The 25,270-nt window shown below is 36.4% G+C and overlaps 1 long non-coding RNA gene across 1 annotated transcript in view; it reads right to left on the bottom strand.

Annotated features, from left to right (window-relative positions):
* LOC141725342 (uncharacterized) overlaps window positions 1-22,107 on the bottom strand; it is a 28,281-nt gene extending 6,174 nt beyond the window's left edge. The window contains exons 1-2 of the long non-coding RNA XR_012577207.1: window positions 22,002-22,107; window positions 8,319-8,515 (exon numbers count right to left, since the gene is read on the bottom strand). This is a non-coding gene — a long non-coding RNA (uncharacterized LOC141725342). The remainder of the gene's footprint in view (window positions 1-8,318; window positions 8,516-22,001) is intronic.
* Window positions 22,108-25,270: the final 3,163 nt, after the last annotated feature.

Below are 25,270 nucleotides of genomic sequence, written 5' to 3'. Positions count from 1 at the left end.
GCACTCCTGAGTGAGCTACAACAAAGACTTAAGCATATGTTCTGAGTCAAACAGATTTAGCAAAATTTTTTTGGTCTTTTAAACAAGTTTGGATTACAGTAAAAATGCAATTAAAAGAATACATTTCCAAGCTGCCAAAGGTAAAATTAATTCATATGAACAAGAATTTCACTGTTGTGCAGCTGCAGAAAGAAAAGACTTAATGTATGTGGCAGAAATAATTTTACATGGGTTGCTACCTGAATTTTTATTATTAACTATAATCTTCTGAGAATTAGTCGGTTTATGTTTCAGAAGTGCAGATGATTGAGTTTAAGCCAGAGTCACGTGAGATCAAAGGTACACAGGCACAACTCAGTATGATTCCTTAACCACTTTGAGAACCAATAGAGGACAGGACAACAGAAAAATGACCTGAGTTACAGAGATGTTATTCCTCTCTAAGTATTGGACAAGAAATTCTATCTGTTGCTGAGGTAATTTTGAAATATGGTTACTAATATTGTCTGTTAAAGAGATCCATATGAAGGATATAATGCGCCCTCTCATCACATATTTGATGAAAGAGCAAAGAACATGAAGATATGCAGGAGCTTGGAGTTTCCACATGCATTTTGACCTCTGCAAGAACATTTCTTTTGAGATCTTTTGAATGCACATGTACTGTGCATGATGGAAAGTATTTACATTTGAACAGGTGTATATGCAACTTTACTGGGGAAGTATTGTTTTGGGTTTGTACATACATGTGATGGACACCAGAACCACATTGTGGTGAGATTGCAAAATTTGAAGACAACTTGAGAGTTTCAGCTGATGACTTATTTCATTACAAGAGGAAGTGCTCTCTTCTTTTATTTTTTTTGTACAGAACAGGATACTAAGACTTGACAATCTCTGAGAGTATTTTTTCCATCCATAAAGAAGCTGAAAGATCACTTGTGACTGTGGAATGTATTTTTCCCACATTTGTATTTTACAGAGTGTACTTGATAATGCCTTGGAAATGATCTTGGAAAGTGGAAAAGTTTTGGTGTGATGCTTTAGAACCAGCTTACCAAATAGATTTATTACAAATTGCTACATTTTGTGAAGTAACACAAAAAAATGTTATCAGGAATAATCAGTAGTTCTATTTCACCAGAGGTTCAGGATACATTATGAAAAGCACTGATTCAATTATTTGCATTCTAATGTACTGAGGAGCTTCCTGCAGTATGTTTCATAATACCCTTCATTATAACTATAAATCTGCTGTTAAACCCTAGCTACAATTATGCATTTTCATGAAAATCATGGTATTTGCAAGCACAAGTAGAAACTAAGATGTTTGAGGATTTTATTTATTATGTAGTGATTAAAAAATTTGCAAATATTTCAAAATGTCTACATCTGTGCCATGACATCACTGAGCAAATCTTATTACTAATACTGGCTTGCATAGGAAGAATATTAATATTGCAGATACAACAGATTATTAAGGTTTTTTTCCAACCTAAATGATTCTGTAATTCTGTGAGTATTTCCTTGAGTATACCGACAATATATGATAACAGTTGCATGGAGCTTTTCTTTTTCCAGTGCAATAGCTCATCTTATGAGAAGAAACTTTCAGTTGTTACATGAGCTCAAATTGTAAGACTTACTTACTTTGCTCTGCAGCAATATCAGATATGTGCATATTATATTTTTGGTGTGTTTGTTTGCATCTCATTTGGCACAGAATTTATCTAGTGAAATACAGCCCTTATATATTACTAATATACTGTAGTATAACACCAGCAAAGCACGAGACAATATTCTGTCTAATTGTTTTGATCAAACATGACATAGACTTTGTACTCACGCTAGACACATATTTCTGCAAGTTATAGCTTTCACAGTACTTGCTTTCATTTTTCTGTAATCCTGTCTGTTTCAGACCCTGAAAAATGCAGCACAACCGTTTCAGTTTTCAACCTGTCAAGACTTTGCACAAATGATTTGTCAAGAAAAAGTCTAATTATGTCTGGCTTAAGGCTTCCATGTTAAACAGGAACAATTGCAGTGACTGTGAAAGAACCGCCTCCTGGCACTTGAGCAAAATGTGAAAGCAGCGTGATTGTCCTGCCTTGTTTCTTTCCATCAACACCCTGTGGTCAGAAAAAGAAACTACCAAATACTTCACTTCCATTTCTATGGGTTTCTTGTGACTGGCAGCACCTTGGCATTTGCCTTGTACTGTATGTGAGTCATACTGCTAGGGCAACAAGAGAGCCTGTTGAATACAAAGTCTGAAACTAAGCAGACATCAAGCCAAGAGCTGCTACAGCAGCAATCAAGCAGATTAGCTTAAGTAATTCTGATGAGCATGCTAAACCTCAGAATGAATGAGAATGTTTCGAGGAAAACCATAAATCAAGCCATGTGTAAGTGACCTGGTGCTGTGAAACACTTTCTATAATGCACCTTTTAACTGTATTTTTTCAACTTCCTGACATATTGGCAACCATTTATCTTATTTTATTTGTTAATTTCAAAAATATTACTTATCTTTCCTTTCCAATAGAGCCTGACAAACAGCACCAAAACTTATCTTTTTATTAAGGACCTGATCCAAATGACCATTCAGCAGTTTCATCACTGGTATCAGTGAAAATCTTCCAGAGACATTGTGTCTGTGTGTTTTGAAGTAAAATCCTGTGGAAACAATACTGATACATAGCAAATATGGAAATGTATGGCAAAACCACTAGAGCACAAACAGATTGCTGCTATATAAATTTGGCCAACATTCAAAAAATGACTGCAGCTTTGGGGATCTTGATTTTATGGTGGTGGTCTCAAGACAAATCAAAATGTCTGCTGAGTTTTTACAAAGCACTGATCACTTACACCTTGAAAACTCTTTTCAATGTCTTTAAGATGTCTCTAAACCAGCAAGACCACATCACAGAAGGTTATCCTGGCCATAGGGCAATTTACCACAACTAAATTGCTGACAAAACCTAAAATCTCACTTTGCCTCCTGCCTCATGAATCTGCACTGACAGAGCAGAAGCTACAAAGTTCAAAACTCTTGGGTAACAAGAGTTTGCTCTTGCCCTTCTGCACCTGCTGGTTAACAGCTCTCGCTAGTCTGGACAGGACAGAGCCTAATTGAAGACTGAAGGTCTTATTGGCACTATTTTGTGTCCTAGGAAAATGTGGACTGGCAACTAGTAAGATTAATTCACCCTTTTTATGATCAGAAACCCACTTCATCATTGACCTGCACAAAAGCAGGGACAAGGGACATACCAAAATACTGGACAAAAAAGTTGGTTTTCTCATTTTTCATAAAGGAAATAAAATAAACCAATAATTCTATAAAAGATAGAGCCTCCTAAGAGCAGACACAAATTGAAATTTCATAATCTCAAATTTCAGAGTGTTGACAGAAGCCTCTGTAGACTGGGAGAATTGCTGAGGAAGGATACCCTCTTCACACTGAGCAAGGTAGTGGCTTCTTTTTTTATGGAAAACTTTCTGGAGTTTGGTGCTGTGGCTTCCTGTATAGACATGGTATCACTCCTCTATACCATAGACCATTTATGATCAGCATCAGTTTACTGAAATCTCCTCAAGTGTTCCCAAGGAAGACCTGTGAAATAAGTAGCTGACAAGTGATTGACCCTTGCTTAAAGACAGGTGACAATACTTGGTTTCTGCATGATCTGAGCACAGCAGTGAGGTTAATCACAATTAAAAACCCAATTAAAATCTTGGTTAGTCCTTGAATATCACTTGGTGATCCACTCATAGATTTTCATGCAACCAAGTATGTTGACCAGAATACCAAGAAACAGCCTTTATGACTCCAACATTCTGGTATATTTCCTCAGAACAACTAACAGATGTGTTTGTGTGTCACCAGACATGTTCCCATGTATATCTGCTGCTGGGTATCAGCATATATGCCTGGTGAATGTGAATTAGTGTCTTATTCATTGAGATAGGATGTAGAATAGAGCATTTCACCCAGTGGTTGAAATCATCCTCTATACAAAATTGACTTGAAGGTAATGGGTTAGGGCCTGCATTAGGGGTTTGAGGTACTGGGCATGGAGGGACCTGAGCTATCTTAGGGTTGATCTGGTGGCTGAGTTTGAAGTGCTCAACTGGAGCACTCCTTCAGGCAATGTAGATTCAGACACATTATATTCAATCCCTTGTTTAACTGCCTATGAGGAATGATTTCTAGAGTTTCTGTTAGGAATCAAAGTACAATCAAGAAGGGTGCCTGCCTGAAGTGTACAGAAATATCAGCATTTTGAAGTATGGTATTTTCTGCACAAAGTCCACATTTATACTCCATATAGTGCACTTATTGGGTTATGCTTTCATATCCCAGTGTGCTGCGCACTAAGAAGCTCATTGAGTATGACTAAAAATAGTTATGCTGTGTTAGACCTCCAGTGACACCTGAGAAAGTTACGTACAGATTAACACAGTGAAGATAAAAACCTGTGAGAGTGGCTTAGGATACCACTGCCTTCTTGAAATAAAAAACAAAGAAAGCCAAGGATTCATGTCTTCAGGGTTCACCTAGAAAGAGATTGAAGGGTTAGAACCAGTGCAAGTATCATGTGAAGTTGTTCTGTGCTCTTAGCAAGTTTGGCATGTTGGCCAGGAACATATAGAATGAAAATCAGGAACCTTCCATGTTCTGCAAAGGAAACCTGAAGCTACTGAGATCATAGAAGGGAACCACTATACCTTATCAAAATAGATGAGCCATGGGACTGATGAAACAAAGGAAATTATCATATTCAAGTAACTGTATTTGACAGAATGCCAAGTTTTAAGTTCTCAGGAAATGTTTTTCTGGTTCTTGCTCCCTTTCTAACTTGAAGTTGTAATTAGAATTGTGATTATTAACAGAAATGGAAGTATTCAGTTTTCAGATGATTTTCAGCAAAAGTTATATGGAAAAAAAGAAAGGTAGTTTTTTTCTACCAAATCCACAGACCATTTTTTCTGATTTCTACGTTCTTTAGCAGAGCAATTTCAATTTTCAAGAACCCTATTTTATAAGAGCATGCTCCTTCTCTCCAGCAAAGCTCTTGTAAGGACATGTCTATCACAAAAGCATATTTACATGATTTTGCTCAAAGTTTTTTAACACTTAAGCCGCCTAATTCAAAAGTGTACAGTAACTGTATTTTTAAGACAAGCATGTCCTGGTAATTGCTTTGATTGTCTTTTGATATGTTTGAATAATTAGGTGAAAAAGGCAATGGCAGGAAACCAGGTTTGTAGTTCTCAGAACCAAGTCACTGCCTTGCTAACCCCTTCTCCCTCTAATTGTATGTCTGGCAAAAGCCTTGGTCATAGCTCAGGTCCATAGTCATTCAAGGTCCTTCAGAGGTCTGTGTTAGTAACAGAAAAGACTTCTAGAGCATTCAACAGCTCATAGAAGATAGAAAGAATAGGAGCCACATGTCACAGGACATAAAGCCTGATAATTGTTTATGGGAAGAAAACCACAGGTTTTCTGTTTCTCTGGACACTGTTTCTCTGCAATGGTTCTGGGGAGCATGGGAATTTACATAGTGTGCCTTATATAAACCATGTTTATTATGAAGCATGGTTTGGCTAATATGAAAAGGAAGAGATAAATAGTTTCATATTTATTTGTACTTGGTTTGTTTTTTAAAAATTTAATCCTGATCTATGTCCAGTTCCATGATGATTTAATTACCTTTTCTTCCCCCACTACCATGTATCTCTGTGGAAGAAACTCCGCATGCCTTTCTGGTATTACAGTGACTGTACAGTGTCCAGAAAATCTGATAAAGAGAAACTTATTCTAAAATGCAAAGAAGAGTGGAAATATTTATTTGATCATAATTTATTTCATGAACATGTTTTTATATGAGAAAATGTTATTAAATACAATTGGAGTTATTTAACTTAAGAGAAACAATGTATGAAGTGACAAAAGAGAAAAACTAGTATTTGGCAATGTGAGTATAACTTATCATCTGCACAGGAATCTCCTTTTATTATGTGTCTAATTTTAGGAAGAAAATTTTAGAAATTCTGTTTAAATTATTTATCTTAAGAAGTTTATGCCTGAATTTTAAATCCCAGTTGCTCAGAATCTTCACTTGCAAGCTCTTGGAAACATCTGTGTCATCTTACTGAAATAATGAAATTCAATATTTTAAAGTATATATATTTTTATGGAACAAAATACATTTTTGGGCCTGTCATTGCATGGCAGGCTCCTCATCTTTGACTTAGTTAAGCAAAATTTCCAAAAACAGTGGAGGAAACAATAACAAAAAAGACTCTTAACTGAAATGGACATAACAAGTTTCATAGTGCAGAGGTATTTCTTGGAAATGTATCTTCTGAAAAGTCTCTTAGCAAGTGAAAAGATAAATGATCTTCATTGAGAGCTTTCTAGCCATTTATTATTTCTATAATATTGGTCACTTTTTCTGAGTGAAACTGACTTGTGAGCATATGGTACAGAGCCCTCAATTAAACAAGGAATTTAAGGACTTGCTGAGCTTTCAGGATGTGAGTAAAGTAAAAGACAGAGGTGGCCTATTTGACAAAAATCCACAATCAGATTGTCCTTCTTCATACATGTGCATGATTTAAGCCACAAGCAGAGGAAGGTCTTTGAAGCTCAGAATAAACCTTACAGCTGCACCAACTACAGACTTGAGTTTCAGATATGAGTGGACTCTGAACTCTCACTCCCTATGCAATGTTTCTTCAAAGGTAAAAGCAGTTAATGCAGTTACCCCAAATTTATATCAGACAGTAGTTCTATTTGGATATGATTCACATTAAGAAATTTAAAAATTTGCAAGTCATTTTATTATTTATTTATAGTTTATCAGAATAAAGGCTGAATCTGTAATTATTTTAAATATGACATGTTAACATCTTTATATAATCATATTATCTGATAAATTGTCTTATTATTAATTTCAAATCCACACTGCCTATTGCTATGGTACTTCAGTTTTCCTTTTATGTGGAAAAACAACTGAATGCACTGTGATGTATGTGCTCCATGGACTTTCCTGCTGGGAAGGGAAGGGAAGGGAAGGGAAGGGAAGGGAAGGGAAGGGAAGGGAAGGGAAGGGAAGGGAAGGGAAGGGAAGGGAAGGGAAGGGAAGGGAAGGGAAGGGAAGGGAAGGGAAGGGAAGGGAAGGGAAGGGAAAAGGAATCCAGCACAAACAGCTCTCTTCCTCAGTGAGCAGTCCAGACTTGGTCTCTGGTCGTCAGTTTCAGCCCTGAAAGCTTACTAGCTTGCAGAAAATTTTCTGGACTGAAAATTTTCTGGACTGAAAATTTTCTCAACAACTGCAAGCCTGTAATCATCAGTGTGTAACAATAAAAAACATTGTCAGAGAACACAGTCATGAGGCCCCTTTAATGTATAGACTATGAAGGCTGGTCTCTAGTTGCTTTAGAGAGAAACTATTTAAGATGTTGGAGAATCCAGTGTACCTGGATTAATCCTTGATACTTCAGACTTCTTTTTTAATAACTCTGATGAATTTGTGGACAGAAAGACTGTAGACTCTATGACTCTATTTCAGTAGTTTACAACAGAACTGTGTAGAGACCTCCAGGCAGGACCCTATTACCAATAGACGTTTGAATCAAAAGATGTTTTCCCAAATATAGAGGTTTTTCACATCTATTCCCCCAAATCTAACGTTGAGTAAGTAAAAAAAAAAAAAAAAAAAAAAAAAAAATAGAAATGCATCCAGTAGTGCATTGGTAACAAATTTATTCAAGTCTTAGAAATTCTAGGCTGCTGCTACCTGCTTCAAGTGATCCAATATCACTGTAGTAGACTTGTCTACTGAAGCAGCAAGGGCTGCAGACAACTGAGAAGCCTCTAAACTTAGCTAGAGATGGGTCAGCATAGTTATATCTCCCTCTCTGGCACAGCATGCTGACATGTAATTATAGCATTTTGATAGTGGGTTGCAATGACGCAGCGCATCGGATGGTGAAACACAGCAGTGTCCCAGATTTGTCCTTTGAAGAGTGCTAGCTCCTAAGAGTCCTGTAAATCTCAGCTGCAGTTTTCCCATTGATTTCATTTCTGTGCTGTGGTTTAACCTCAGCCAGCACCTAAGTACCACACAGCTGCCTGCTCACTCCCTGCTCCCAGTGAGACAGGAAGTAAAACTTGTGGGTTGAGATAAGAACACTTTAATAATTGAAACAATGTAAAATATAATAATAACTTTGAAATAAAAGGAGAAGGAGAGAGAGATGAAACTCAAGAGAAACAAGTGATACACAATACAGTTGCTTACCATTTGTTGACTGATGATTAGCTCATTCTCAAACAACGATCTGCTGCTCCTGAACAACTTCCCCAAGTTTATGTACTGGGCATATCCCTTTGCCCAGTGCAGGTCAGCTGTCCTGGCCATGCTCTCTCCTAGGTTTTTGTGCACCTCCTCACTCTGAGAGCATGGGACACTGAAAAGTCCTTGACTTTAGGTAAGCGCTGCCGAGCAAAAACAGTACCATCAGTGTGCTACCAATATTGTTCTCATAATAAACCAAAACACAGCTCTGTACCAGCTGCTAGGAAGAAAATTAACTCTATCCTAGTCAAATTCAGAACAGCAGGCTAGTGAGTTTTTGAGAAAGAGCTAGAATAAAATCTGAGTAACCATGTGAGGATTTGATTATTTTGGTAATAATTACAGCTTATGATACAAGCTTACCTGAAGTCCTGAGATGTTGTAAAGCAAAATTTCAGATAGCTCTGTCCAGGATAACAAAAAGCCTTGCTAATATCCAGCTCTTATTTAATGTTATATACAATTAAATATCAACTCAGAATTATTTGCTAGGGAAGCCAAAGCAATCCAAGCTCTACAAATTAGTTTCTCTATATAACACTAACACATATATCTCTTAGTGCTGTTGGTGTCCAATGGAAGTAAGCTAAGGGGACTACTGTCTGCTGCTAACTGAGAAAAAAGGCTGTTGCTGCTCTGCCAAGACTGGTATGACTGTGAAATATTTTTTTCTGTTATGCACAAATCAGAGGATAGAAAAAGACCTCAAACATATCTAGTTTAACAATACATTCATGGCAATAAAAAAAACCTTAATTGAGTTATTCCATCAACTATTGGAAAATGAATCCCAATATAACCAGTTAGATGGTGCCTGGGCCAGTTCTGACCCTCGCTGCTGGGCCAAAGGCAGCACTGTGGTGTTTTACCCCAGAGATACCTTGGCTGGCGGCGAGTGCAGCGGGGCACAAGACGCAAGTCCAGGCTTGTCAGGACTCCGTTTACCTCAGGAGAGAGCTTCTGGCGATGGTGAAGAGAAGGAAGGAGTGGATTCTGCTAGAGGGTTATATCCAGATGTTTATTCCATGGGTGCAGAGGTCTGCACCCAGACAATTCTTCCAACAGAATGGAGGCCACATGGTCTCATTAACATTTTAAGCTCAGGGCAGGGGAAGGGGAGGGGACAGGTGAGCCACCAACCAGGTGAAGGGGCAGGGTCTCAAGGGACTAGGGACGCCTATCACACGACGCCTTGCTGGTATGTTAGCCTGATTGACAGGGCACACTCAGCCAGGGGCGAGGGGGAGGGGAGAAGGTAAAACAGGACATTGCAACACACCACAACAATCAACTACAGGTCATTACTGATTTTTAAAATGAACTAAAAGGAATGTCATCTGTGACAATCATAACCTACCTCCATAGATATTCCAGCTCTGAAGGAGTAGCTTTTAAAGTCATATTAGATGGACTTCAAGCTAACAGCATAGTCAGGGTGGGATGGAAAGATCTATTACTGCTACTGCATATCACCATATGTTCCCCTCTAAGTACTATAATAAAATATTCTAAGGGGATTCACCCATACACAGTGATGGGTCTACATTAAATGTCTTTTTCTGAAAGGCAAGAAATAATCTCTTATATTGATTATTCTCTGTATCCAGGACATATGAGAATGGTTCAAAGCTCTACCAGGGAAGGTCTAGGATGGACATCAGGAAGTATTTCTTTTCCAAGTGGGTGGTCAAAGAGGTTTCCTGGAGAGATGATTGATGCCCCAAACCTCTCAGTCTTAAGAGGCATTTGGGCAATTATAATAACATTATGCTTTAATTGGTCAGTCCTGAATTGGTCAGGCAGTTGGACTACCTGATTATTGTAAGTGTATTACAGCCAAAATATTCTATTCTATTCTATTCTATTCTATTCTATTCTATTCTATTCTATTCTATTCTATTCTATTCATCTTTCTGTTTAAAAATACAGCACAGGATGACAGTTTTAAGATATATGAGGCTGCAAAATTATAATTACACCTTTCAGGAACTATCCCACCTCCACACCAAGCAATTCAAGAGAGATTATTCAGTGGTGTACAGAAGAAAGAGCAAAAATATTTATGGGGTTAAGTGAAAACTTTGGTCCTCCTGGACTTTTGGACCTGGAAATACACCTCTATTTGCCAGGATACTGCCTGTTGTGTTTGTACAAACTAATTCTGTACCACTCAGTGCAATATCTGCTTTCTAAAGAAAGGAGAATTTAATACCCTTTTAGAAAAAGGAGTGCCACTGGATATTAGTTTCATCCTATTTCTGTTCTCCAGATCTCATGATCAGGACTCAGCAGTCATTTGTTCATAGTGTAGCAAGCGCTTCAATTGCAGTTCAAACTAGGTCAAAAGCAGCCCTTAAGCAGCAACCCTTATGTTCTGGAGACACTTCACTCTAGAGATAAGGCTCCTGTTTCTTATTGCTCTGCCTTTTTTTTATTCCCTATGGGCATCTTCCGTGCCAGGATGCATCAGTATCCCACTCGCACCTGCTCTGCCTGCAGAATGCTTTGCCCCTGCATTGTGCTTCCATCCAGATACCTGCCCTGCTGGAGGAACTCAGGTATTCCAAGAGGTTTAGACCTTTTGAGATGAGACTGGAATAAGGTGCACACTGGAGAAGAACGTGCTTTGAGGAACAATGATAAATAACTTCCTTCCCAATAAGTGTACGTGGATCTGTACAGCCTGTCTGCCTTGATGGATTCAGAGTAAGAGTTTAACAGCAAGGATGTGAATAGGTCCACGTTACTTGACCTACAGATTAAATAAAGCTGAATGGCAGATTTTTCCAGTAAACTCAAAGGTAAAGTCTTAAATTGTTGCAGATCTCAGCAAAACATCAACAATAACTTTACTAGAAGCATACTACATCATTCAAAACATGTAAGTTCTCCTTGAAACTGAATCTCACTCCTATTTTCAGGACAGTTTAAACAGAGGAAACAATGAGATTACTATAATTTTTCATCAGAATCAACTGATGCAGTAAATTATTTCATTATCTACATATTTCCATTATTCTCAAACCCAGAATGAATGAAGAGAAGAAACTCTTAGCTAACATATTTAAAAATCATGGGTGAAACATCTTTTCCTTGTGTATATATTTATGTATGTATATAGAATACACTTGGACAAGAGGAATTGGATGGAACTGGGACCCTAACTATTTGATAACATTTTTGGAAAAAATCTTTGAATTTTTATGGCGGTTGACATCTATAAATGCTTGAGTTTAAGTTCTAGGGATGTTCTAACATTTTGTTGTTTGATACAAACTTTACTATGGAATAAAGATATCAAAATAATTAGTCTGCAAAATATGTACTTTTGAGAAATGTGACAGGCAGAAAGCAAATAATAAAAAATTTCAAAAACTGGAATATATTTGAATTACCAACATTTGGGTTACACAGAAGTTGTATGCACCTTATATATATATATAAACCTCAGGTTCTCCCTGAGTTAGTCTTGTTGTGTTTTCATATTTTTCACGTACAGGTTAATGTATTTATTTTTAAAAAAGTATCACACTTGATTAGCGCTGTAACAAATAACTGAAAAAATAAGTAATAATTTTGTAAAGAGATGCCAGAAGACTAGTAAATCATTATTACAGATTGTAGCAGCTTTCTTTCTGATACATTGCTTAAAGCCCTTGCCCTAAAGTTCTGCGTGATCTCTTTTGAACTTCTAGACCTTCACAAAGGTGTAGCAGATCTCCCATAAACCACTGGCTACAGAAATAGGATATAAGTGCAATCATTACTGCCTTTCTTGAGAAAATGTTCTCAACTTTCTTATTATTTATTTAGATAATCTGAAAATATTTTTTATCTGTTTTAAAATTAAAAACTAAATTAAAGTCTTAATTGTGCTTCCCTGATGGAGTAATTTGCTGCCATGTAGGCTCACAAGGACATATTCCCTACATTTCTTTGTGGTGTATGATGCAAGCTAACTCTGAAGTGGACTTATGGTTAAATTAAAGAATATTATGTTATGATAGGGATAAACAGTAATGTCATTTGCACACAATTATGAACATCCTTTTCTGCAGCACGCAAATTTAACTATTTTCCCAGTGTTGCCAGAACTTCCTTTCATCATGTCCAAGAAGTAGCTCAAACCGTTGAAGTGCAGTTAATCATTCAAGCTCCTGGAGCACATCCTATTTTTTGCCTTGAATTAGTGAGTAGCTGAAAGATTAAATTGTGACTAATAGACAGGTCTAATGGAAAAGACTATGTCAATTCTAGTAACATTACTGTGCTCTTTGTATTATTGCACATATTTTGATGGAAAATTACTCAGGGACCTCGTACAGATCTGCAAGAATAACATCCTTCTGGATTTTTATCCTTTTCGGGACAAAGACTGATGTTATTTTCATCACCATAAGTATATAATTATATTTCTGTGGTGAATGTGGTGATGCATGTATCCTTGGAGGCTGTCAGACAGATCTGCTAGTCCAGAAATATGTGTGGCCTAGCATTTCCAAAGCCTGGTTCTCAAAACCCTTGTGACTGAAGGGAAAAAATACGAGTGGATATAAATATGCAATTATGTCCAGGAATGTCAGATGAATAAAAGCCAATGCATGCAAAGTAATGTCAGAATCTATCAACTGCCAGAATCTATGAATTGACTGTTCTTGGGTAGCCAAAGTGTCCCCCGTTGGTTTTGATCCAGAGAAATTCTGCTTTTTCCCTGAGCTATTCACCATTTTTAAAGTAGACTGAGGAGGAAGAAATAATCTCAGATGTATATACTATCTTTAATCTTTTGTAAGTATTTTCTAAATCTCATGCATCTTGGACAGTAGTTTTTACTTTGAATTTATTTCTACTGTCCTGTTATAATGAAAATTTATCCTGATTCAGGGAAGAACATTTTTTTACATCAGGAAGAAAGTTGATTTCCACTTCACCATATATGAATTTAATAGCATTGCTCATGCTATTGACCTGTTGACCTGTGGAGATTCAGACCTTTAAAGTGCTGAAAAAGCGTATTTATTATGGTGTAACTTTATTGAGATACAATAAATTATTTTATCTGCACCCTTCCTTCCGCGTATGTGGGTGAGAAATACTGGCACTGTATTTACACCTCCTTTCTTTCTTCATCAAAATTCCATAAACCACAATGGAAGCCAAGGCACAAGCTGTCCCTGAGGAATTAATTTTCAAAATTTTCAAAAAGATACAGTTAGAAAGTCATATTCTGTTTTGTATACTTGCCTGCCAGAACCCCAACTTCATTATATATGTGTCAGGCAGAACCTACACTCTATATTTCCTTTCTCTCTGCAGGGCAGCATCCTGTCTACTTTCCTTTCTCCTTAATACCATAGCATTTTGGTATCAATGTCTTAGGACAGCATAAGAAGAAAAGAAAAGCTGATTTCTGAACAAGGCAAGCTTAGCTACAATCCCCTCACCTTGTGTAGATGTCCCCAAAGACTGCTTCATATTTGAGATATAGATGTTGAAAAGAGGTTTCTCAGCACACTGCATGTAATTCAGTGTTTTTCAATCATTGTTTTTCCTTGTCTTCTTACTTTGTATTTCTCTCTCCTGGATATTTCAACTCATTGTATTTCTATCAGGTTAAATCCTTCAAACTTGCAGGAGGGGAACTGGGGTGGGATTAGGTGAGTGAGAAGCATTTAAATGCAGATAGGACTTTACAGAAATAAATGTCGAGTCAATGAAAATTTTTATGCTAATTCATTCTCACAGTTCTTATGTCCTACCTAATTTGTCCTTGATGGATAACAAAGGAATTGTCTAGACCCCATTTTTGAATATTTAGGAGGAGGTGATGTTAAGCAGCCTCACAGAATAGTGGTTTGCAAATAATTTCATAGAATCATAGAATATACAAGGTTGGAGGAAGCCATTAAAATCATCCAGTCCCACCATCAACCCAGCACTGGCCCTGTAACCCCTAAACCAGCAAATCACATCACCCCACAGAGGATCCAGATGCCTCTTAAACACCTTCAGGGATCATAACTCCACAACCTCCTTGGGTACCCTTTTCCAATACCTGACCATCCAAAAATGAAAAAATCTTTTTCTAATCTAGTCTGAATCTCCCCTCTCTCAATTTAAGGCCATTTTCTCTAGTTGTCTTCACTACCTTTGACCTTAATACTTATTGGGTTCAAATTTTTCTGCTTTTGCTTTCTTTAAGTAATAGTCTCTCTTAGAGTGGGTTCACAATATCGTACAGTGGCAATAATTTTGATCTTTTGCATACTTACTTGTGGTATGCTTCATATTCTTTGAATTGTTCACTATTTTGTCTGACATCCTTTGTTGTAATTATCATGACATATTTCTGAGGCTGATTTGGTCTCCTAGGAAGAGAACCTTGTTTTTCTTATCATGAAACTAAGTGTTCAAAGATTTTCTTTTCTTAAGAGCTCGGATTGCACCTCTATTATTGCTCCTTGAACTCATTTTGTTAATGGAGAGATGTCCTAACTTTAGGATCACTGAAAGCTGACCCACAATTTGCAGAATTACTGTGCTCCTGAGCTAGTATACTTTACATTCATTTGTAGAAAAGAGAAATTGAAAGTGAGAAGAGATGCACACACAACGGAACTAGTGCTGTGCATGGTGTATGACAGGAAGTTACAAGAGCTTAGTTTGTCAACATATCAAAACAAATCTACTGAGGGATGTTCTTGCTCTCTATTGAAACAGATTAAAAAAAAAAGTAGACTCTTGAGCATTATTTCAGAAAAGCAACCACAACCATCAACTCACCTAAGTTTGTACTGCTCTGGAATGGTAGGAGTGATGAGGAGAAAAGAATATAATAAATTTTACTCAAAGAATTATTGACATTGGAAGGGAAATCTTGGACCATACAATCCAACTCCCCAACTCAAATTGAGGTCAGCTTGAGCTGGTTGCTGGGAACTTTATCCAACTGGGTTTTCAATGTGTTGAGTAACAAATACACCACAATGTCTCCTGACATTCTACTTGAGTGTTTGACCACCCACAACTGGCATAAGAGTGAAAGTCTCTTGGTTAAGGTATTGAGCTTAAACTCATTATGAGAGTGAAATTAAGATATGATTATCAGGCTGTAGAACTGTGTTTACTTATCTAGTAATTATTTTCCAGACCCAACATACTCTTTTAGTATGTGTTCATTTCTGAAACTGAAGAACTTGTAGTCCTCTTCTCCTATGACATTGTTAGTCTTGCTTGTGGCTTTCCCTCTTCATTCCCTCATGTTGCTCTTCCCTTCAATGGGTTTTTTATAGTTTTACTAGCAGGCAATGCAACTTCCCAGTAGTATGTAACTTCACAGTAGTATGCCAACCTTCATTTATCTGGGATCTCACTAATTCCTGTTGAATAGATTTTTGTGCCTTGAATTGATTTCTTTCTGAAGTTCATATTTTTCAGTGTTTAGATAAATGGTAAAGGTGAATGACTTCATAGTAAGTGAACTTTTGTGAAATAAATCAGCAGTTTAACAAACAGTTTCAACTGTTTTCTCTCAGATGAAGTAAGCTTAACTCAAACGAGAGTAACAGCAGGGCATCCAATCTGCATCCGCTAAGACAGAAAAATAAAATCTATGAGATATTGCAAACTTCAGGGCTATGTATATGGGGTGAGGTCTTTAAATCATTTTTGCAGCTTTAAACTAGTACCCATCTAAAAACCAAAAGACTATTGGATAAGTTTTGGATAGCTGCCCTTCTGATATCTCCAGTGTATAAACATTCCACAGTGACCTCACATTTCTTGATAAGCCACTTTAATCAGAGTCAATGAAACTTATCATATGCTTTATTATCCTTTTTTTCTTTTACTAGATCTTACTCTTCACTTCCCTTCAACCTACCTTTCTCCACCCAGGCTTATAAAAAAATCCACCCTTAAATATCTTTTCCCTGTTGATCTTAGTTTTGCTACATCCAACCCCAAATTTTTGATATCCTTACCTATGTGATCCTGCTCTTATGTGTGAAGTAGTTGGGAGGTTGGTCTTGAAAGATTCTACTACCCAGGAAGTCCCCAACCACCTAATTTTGTTTTCCTTGGGTTTGTGCCATTTCTCATTTAAATGCCTATAACCCATGAAATCCAGCCATCTGTAAATTCTCTTTTCTTGTAACACTGTAATCTCTCGTGGCCTGGAACTTTTCATATCTATCATTTTTTACTAGACTGTCCATGTACCCTAACCTCAGATCCAGGAGTAGTTGGTGGCCTAGTCTTGTCTTTAGAACCCTGGTCTGTAACATTAAAACCCTGTGATTAAGAATATTATTTTCATGATTAATATATGCTGTCACATGAATATGGGCATGTGTGTCACAAAAAAATACTGGCAGCAGCTTTTGTGAGGGATTTGAGGGAAACAAAAGTGCAGAACTAGGTCCCAAGGAAGGATTAAAAATGTGAGAAACTGGCATGAGAATAATAAAAAAACTACTGGGGCAGTGGCAACCTAGCAGAGACAAGAAATTTGCTAGTTGCTTTCTAGTAATCCTATTGTCTTAGGGCATCTGTAGCCCTCTAGCATCCTTCAAAAATTTCAGGTTCTTTGGCTTGCTACCTTGATATCTCTCAATCCATGCAAACCCCTTGGGCATGTATGCAATCCTTCTCTTGCTCAAATAGTTGTGGTGCATTTGAAGATTTTTAAAATATCTCAGACACTGGGAACAGATTTCCTCTTTCAAGGGTAATCCCATCCATTCAGGTGATCATTTTGCTTTCTTCCTTCCCTGTCTTTCTACCTCTGCATGCACACAGCCCCTTGCAAAAAAAAAAAGCAGCAGTCAGTACTTCCACACTAGGACAACACTTTGAAAAAGATGCCAGACTTGGCTGTTTGAAGACAAAGCAATGAACATCTGCTACACTTTTGAGGACAAGGGATGTGTAGACCTATATTTTATTCAATTAGCATCAAAGAACTCGAGAACATATTATCTTGCTTTCATACAAAAAAACGAAGACAAATTTCTGAGAGCAGTTCAATCTTTCCCACCTACATTTAATTGACCACAATATTTAACAAGTACCAAGCCTGTAGGCAGGGATGCCATGCTTAGTATTTTCCTCTTTGCTCCTCAAGATAAAGGCCAAGCTCTGCACTTTTGAAAAGCAAACGAAAGAAATGGAAATACCTTCCCTTTCCAAAGATCTGCAGGTTTTAAAGGATACTGGGATAAAAAAAAATCCTCAAAGCTGTCTGCATGGTGGCTAAACAAGATTAGGTAAAACACATCCTCTCCAATGCACACACAGAATATAAAACATCTTAATCCCTCTCCAGTATGGTACCATAGGCAGTTACTATGCAGAAGAAACTCGCATGCAGTAAGCAGGCCAACGAATACATTCCCCCTTCATCAGGCTTTGTACCCTAAATCTTTGCTGCAGATTGTTCCTAAATGAACTGTACAAAACTACCAGTAGAACTACCGAGAGGTAGTTTTACCCTTTATTCTGCCAAAATGAAAATATTTCAATTATCAATTGATAGATCATTATTTTTGTTAAAACATTAATTTCAATGAAGTCGAGTATCTCCATCATACTAAAGTAAACTTTTTCTCTTTTTTGTCCGACTAACTACTAGAGTAATACATTTTTAAAAAATCCCAAAGTCCCTTGCCCCCCACTGCCACTGATGTAACCACTAAAGCTTTTGTAAGCTTAAGGAATCTGGCCAAGACTCTTCCCAAAAATGTCTGTCTCTGCTATCAGTTGAATTAACAGAGAGCTAAATCCCTTCACTGCAAGCTACCACTGTTAGTTCCCAGTGAGTACATCATTTACATGTATCACCCTGCTCTTTCTTTTATTGTGTTCTTGTTTTGGTTCACTGTTTCCCTTAATTTGAAATGCCAGTTTCCCTTGCTGTACATTTGGAGGTATTCGGTAGCAGGACAGAAAAGACTTGTTATTGAAGCTGAATTAACCTAACAAAGAGAGAGGAAAAAAAAATCAGAGCCTCACACAGAGCCATTAAACTTCAACCAGGGTTTCAATACTTAAACAGCATAAGCTTGGTACAAACACAATGTTTCTTTAATTCACATTTCTTTTTGCTCTGTTGTGCATCATACATTGGTACCAATGGATATATTTGATATGTCCAGTTTTAACAATGGTAGAAAGCATGGTATGTATAAAGTATTAAATCAGAGCTAATTCCAGTTTCTTATTTCTAACTATAGATTATTTCTTTTGTCCCTGAAAAAGCTGTTATTATCAGTACAAGGACAGGTTTACAGTACTTCAAGCGCAGAGCTCAAATTGTACAGATTCGGCATATACAGTACAGTATTTGTTTCTTCAAAACCCACTGGGATTTCAAGTCACCAAGCATTTATTATGCTGAAACAGTCTTTTAAAATGGATTATTTTGAAAGCTTACAAGGAAGAGCTCCTCCATCTCTATTAGCAAGCTGTGGACTGGTTCCCTTTGTGAGAAGCTGCAGGGGATGGAAATACTTGGCATCACATTGCACTTTGCTCAGGAAAATGTTCAATATCCTAGTACAAAATACAATAAGGGAGCTGTTTACCATGGTGTCTATCACAATATCTGTTCAGAACTGCCAAAAAAACCAAGGGTCTTACAACAGATAACAAAATAGCCAGGAAGACAAAAATCTACTCAACACTTGATTTAGAGAATTTCTGTGGGAATCTGTGGTTCATGCTTGAGGATACAATGCTTCTTGTTTAACATAGTTAATGTCCATTGATTATTCCCTCCACCACTGCAGTTACACATGTATTGTACACAGAAATGGGACACAAACACTTTGAATTACCACCTGTGGTTTTATTAACTGGAGGGTAGATGAGGGAAGAAATATAATAAAGGCTTATGCCAGCACACGTGAATGGACTTTTTAACAGCAATGAGGAAAAATAAAAGCATTGTCTTTGCAAGGTGTTATAGAAACCTAATGTGTTCTAGAAAGTGGATGGTGGCAATTTTCATTACAGATAATTTTGACTCTCTCATAATTAAAAAGCAAAAGGAAGCAAATCTTATTGAATTATAGACCAAGATTTTAAGGCTGATCTGAGATCCGCCTTTTCTAACAAAATAATGTAAGGAAATGTCAAAGAGGCCCCAGATATTTTCATTTTTCACCTTACCTTTAAAATTCTGATTGTAGTAGCAAGGTTTTGGAGTGAAATCAAGTGAAAGAAAATTACTTCAATTTCAAATAAATTTTTAAAAAACCAACATCCCTTTTTAGATCTGAATTTAAAGACCCCAAAAATTCTACTTGATTTTTTGTATCCTGAAACAATATATGAGACGTGAACTATGCTATCCTTAACAATGGATCTATGAATGTATACTTTTAGCTATTTTGATATTGTTTTTTTGAGTTTTGTTTTCTTTTTTTTTTTTTTTTTATCTAGAGGAGTTACCGATATCTTTCAGAAGTTCCAGGAGCACCAGCATAATAAAGTAATATCTTTAAGAAGACTGAGATAGTTCAGGATTCCACCTACAGAAAAACTGTCTCCAGAGGCATTGACTGAGTTTTCAGTCTTATCAAAATACAGTTGAACCTTTCACTTTTTAAGAGCTGTTTGAACGTGTAAAGCTGAGCACCTATGTGCACGTGTCTGTGATATCTCTCCATTGAACAGAATTTTTATTTTGCTTGATGTCTCTGGGTCCATTACAGAATTTCTGAAACCTTCACTATGCTGCCATTCACAATGAATCATTTTCTTAAAAAAGTAATGCTTGTCTTCCACCTTCCCTAGTGGTGGGCGTTATCAGAGCTCAGAGGGAAGAGAAGTTATTCTGAGGACCTCATGTATCTTTGTGTCAACAGTGGAATTCTAGAGTGGCATATTCTGAACAGATGAGTCACCACAGCAGACACAGAAGAGTAGGCTGAGAGAGCTGGCTTCTGCAAACTCTTTGGTATGGCCAGTGAAGGTCAATGCCATGAATGCGCAGAAATACTTTTTGTGTGAGCCGTTAGTAATTTGAGTCAGGACAATAAAAATATTTTTAAATAGCTATTTCATTTGTCATGAGCAGTTCATTACAGAATCTTTTCTCCTTCTCCGTCTCCATGTCCCTACTAACTTGTTTTATTTTCAGTTTTCAGTCTAAGACATTGAAGCCACAGTAACAGCTTTGGATTTTAATACTCTGAAGAAGTTTACTACATGCAAGATATAACATTAGCAAAGCAAATTCTTATAAAGGTACAAAAGGACTTTGCAGAGAATGTTTAAAATACATTACTTTGAATATTTACAAATAAAAATAAAGCATAAACCAATGAATTATAAGAGGAAAAAAGATTGTTGCCCAGATCTGGACACTGTCTAGGGACAGAATATGCTTCAATATCCTTTGACCTATATTCTTTCAGAAGATAGGGCAATTTATAAGAATCTGACTAACACGTATTTAGTTACAGAAGTACATGAAAATTGTGTCTGTCCAAAATGCAAAGACAACTCTTAAAATCCTGACTTATTCATTTTTTCTGCTTGTTTTCAGGGATTATGAAATATTTAGTAGTAAATCTAGAGTTATAGATTATAATGAAGCATTAAACCAGAATTTAATTTTGACTAAGACGACAAAACTTTAACTAATTTTGACTGGTTTGCATAAAATATTTCATTTTGAGGTCAAATTCTGCCTCAGATTAAATGGGAGCAAATCCTTTGGCAGGTTATACTTATTATCTAAGATATTCATGTTAGTATAATTAAAAATCCTCACAGTTATGTATCAGATTAAATAAAAAAATTGCTGCCATATTTAAATAATATTGCTCTATCAACTCAGTCACTGGAAGTTTAAATCCCTTATGCAGATATGATATTTTAGGCCAGGAATTGAAAAGTATATGTCTTGGTCCCGCAAATTTTTGTTGACATTCCCCCTTAATTTCTGAAGCAAGGGGCCTTTTGCATGTTTGTATTACATCTGCTCTTGCAAGAAAACAATCTGATACATTTGCAGCCCTATGTCAGTTTTTTGAGTTTGCATGCCATTTTCAATTGAGTAATTTTTTACAATTGATTTATTTCTGTCTTTCTTTACTGTGTAGGAGCTCTCAAAAGCTTGTTTCCCCTCTTTTCACAGGTCAATACATAACTGGTACAGAAATCTAGATCCATTAGAATTTCATAGGTTTTATAAACTGAAAGGACAGGATTTACTTCAAGTGAAAATTCAAGCACTTCTTGAAACATGAATCATTTAGATTTGTGTTACACAAGAGCTTGGGTAAGGTAATCATAATAGTTCCTTCTTTCCCTAAAATCAACATTTATATAAATCAATACAGTCCTGTGCTGCTTTTATTGACATAGTAACTTCAACAACATAAATAAATGCTAACAAGGAAACTATATAAAATAAAAATAACACTGGCTATTGTTCTTTATACTCTTTTCAGTTGAATGTTTGATATTAGAAAAAAAATATTCTTTTTTAAATATATCTAAAATTGCCTTAGAGTTCAAACTGGCTCTCCGTTTTGCTGATGAGACAAGTCCTATAGTTCCAACATTTTTAAAAACCTTTTACAAAGAGATATAATCTTAAATAGTAAAATAACTTACATTTCTGTGAATTTCATATGATTGTGTTCCTCTCCTGCAGCTGGTGACTCACCCTAGTAATCACACACATGAAAAAAAGTCATTACTTGCTCAAATACTGTTTGCTGTTGCTGACAAATTGGAACTCCAAGTATCAAAATCTCTAAAGCCAGTAGTGGCCTTGTGCTGAAAGTTACCTTTATGGTGAAAGGTGATGCTGAGGTCTAAGTGATAGCTGCAATTTGCTTGCATGTGGATCACAAATGAGGTCTGCAGTAATTCTTCCCCTACTATAGAAAAATAAAGCCTTCTTGTGAATTGCAGGACCTCTTTTCCAAGTAAAGGATTCTTTCCCTTCACTGTCACAGTGCCCAAAAACCCTGCATCTCCTTTTCTCCTCTCTTCAGCTGGTCTATGGCACAGTAAAGCTGATGGGTGCAACCTGTTGTAATGAGTCATGAAATACTGATCCTTCAGTGTGTCTTTCAAAGGAAGGAATTCCAGTGTCTGAAAGACTGTTCCCCTAGAATTATCACAAGCTATATCATAGTGAGCAATGTGACCAACTTGTGAATGCTGGGCATCATGCCACTGCAACAGATGGACATGGGCGCTGTGAGACAAAAAAATCATGTATATGTATCAAATGTGAGAAATGAGGGCAAGACTCCAAAGACAAAAATATAGAAGTGTCAGTCTTGATCTAATACAGCTTTCATTCAAAGAGGGTTTACCATTAGCATCTTGGCAGATAAACTAAAAGAAAAGCTGTTCAAACTGTGCAGTAAGGAATGTGGCCTGTTTAACCAGGTAGATGCATAGCAGTAATCAGCAAAGTAGCCCACCCACTCTCTTATTATTGGGGTACCTACTAAGGAGTGCACTGAAACAAGCATAATAAATTGACAGACCTCAATTCTGTTATGCTTCTCTGTATTTCACTTTTACAATGATACATGCAGAGCCACACAGACCTAAGAGCTGAATAGAAAGTAGTGAACAGAGAAGTGAAGCTGAATCCCATCCTGGATTAGAGCACTCCTGAATATCTGCCATTTACTTTTATTCTGTTAGGGAAAGAGAGATTTATGGAAGGTATTAAACTTGTGATGAGGTTTGCATCTAATTTCAGAACTTCTCAAGTATTTCCACTTCAGTCTCTGTGCACTTTTTTCTAGCCAGTGCTTTACACAATTAAGTATTCTAAACATGCCACTCAGCGCTAAAGAATGACAAATGCTCCGCCATTCTTTCCCTCCTTATTAGTCTTCACTATGACATCCCCACCAAAATCACTTTACCATTAACGTTGCATATGCTGGCAAAATCACTCAATACCATAATCTCTCAAAAAAAACCAGTCAGACTATTCAATTCAGCTTGGTTTGATTTTTTTTTTTAAGTATTTTCCTTCACAAAATCTGAGATAGTTGTACATCTCAGATGCCTGAAGGGAGACAAGAAATTTTTCAATCTGCATGTTCTAGACCACAAAGTCTACCAATTATCCTAGTTTAGGATTTGTTCCTTTTTTACAATGCACCTTTACCAGAACCATGGTGACATTCAGCTCGTTTCAATCTTCACTGAAGTCATTGGAACACTCCGCAAGAACATAGATTCCCTCTCCACAGATCTTCCTGAAATATGGAGGTCAGAAGGAAAAGCGCCCATATGAGCTTTATGAATTAGCTATTATTAACAATTGCCCCTGTGAAGTTAATAGGTGTTGTGAAGTTCAGCAGATTAATGAAGCACACTGCAAAAAATTCCTGTGGCACATGTAGAGCATGGCTTAGAGAGGCACTTCTACAGCCAAAGGATGTGGTAAAGTCATGGTAACTGCGAGTGGTGACACTAATGGAGTGTTGGATGGAGTCTTTTGATTTGTCTTGAAACATTTACATCCTTGCAAATTTTCTCAGTTACTTTGTGGAACCTATTCTTAGATAATAATTATTATGAAAAAAATTTCTAAATTTTTCTAAATTCCATATACTTTGGTATGTGTTTATTATTTAAAATTCATATTCTTTTGAAACTAGTCATCTCATTAAGTCAGTTATAATACATATTCAAAATTAATCTTATTGAAGATAGAAATCTGTTTCAGTTTTGGACAATGATCACTTTCTGTTTCATTTATTGCAGAAAGCAATAAAATGTGTGTTTACACTTCTGTCAAACAATCATGCTAAATTAGCTCTCTGCAGACATAGGTACTTAACTCCTCTGTGACAAATAGTATGAGAAAATAATGAGAAATATTAAGTTCCAAGTAACTTCTTTCAAATCAGAGATTATTTTCAAGATTTGCTCAAAGCCTCCTTGAAATTTTGACACAGATTTTATTCAATACTTGACATAGTAGCAGAAAACTAGGACATTGTTAAGACTTCTAAATTTTTTGTACAATTGCTTAAAATAATTTCTCTGCAGTAAAGTGTTAACAAAGGTTCATATCCTGAAAAATTTTTTGTGTTCTCAGAAGCATGGTTACTGCTGTGCTTTTTCTTTGGATGTAGCTCTGGTGAGTTTTCTATGGAATTTTAGTCTTCTCATATAAATATTCCAGATTGGCTTTTATCAAGGTTTTTTGTTTGTTTTGTTTTTACATGAAGATAATTCTGTTACAGGTAAAAGAATTAAGATAGATGACCTGATTTCCTTCAGTTGGGCATGTGTACAAAACTACTCACACATAAACTTTAGATGGTTTTTCCGCAATGGAATATAAATAGAAATTTATATAATAATATAATTTAAATAGTAAATATAATATATGGTATATGAATAAATATATTATATTATAGATATATATTTTTATATTCTAAATAAAATATAAAAAACAAATTTGCAGCCTTTTCCTTCATTGTAATCTTTGTTCTCTCCATGTTTCTCTCTCTCTCTCCTCTTCTCCACTATATTTGCCTTTCATGCTACTAGCTTTTTAAATTTTTCCTATCTTATTTCACCTGAATTGGACAGGGACACTATGATTTACAAGTTCAAATTTCACTTCAAAAGTGTTCATGGTCAAATGTCTTTAACATCAGGTTAAATCTATTTGCAATTTTTGATAGACAGTCAATTTGAATGGATGTTTTTAATAAAGACAGTGGATGATTCTCCTTCATGCAAAATTTCAGTAAATAATTTCAAACATGTGAAACCACAGATGAAACAAAAAGAATTATGCACTTGTGTTGCACTGTAATTCTCATACACATTGCCTGCTAGTGAAAATCCAAGATAATCAGAAGATAATATTTCATGAGGGACAATATTCA

The sequence above is a fragment of the Zonotrichia albicollis genome, chromosome 1 (assembly GCF_047830755.1).
Source record: "Zonotrichia albicollis isolate bZonAlb1 chromosome 1, bZonAlb1.hap1, whole genome shotgun sequence".
Taxonomy (NCBI): Eukaryota; Metazoa; Chordata; class Aves; order Passeriformes; family Passerellidae; genus Zonotrichia; species Zonotrichia albicollis.
The sequence above is the reverse complement of the archived record's forward strand: the minus strand, read 5'-3'. Positions and strand labels throughout refer to the sequence as shown.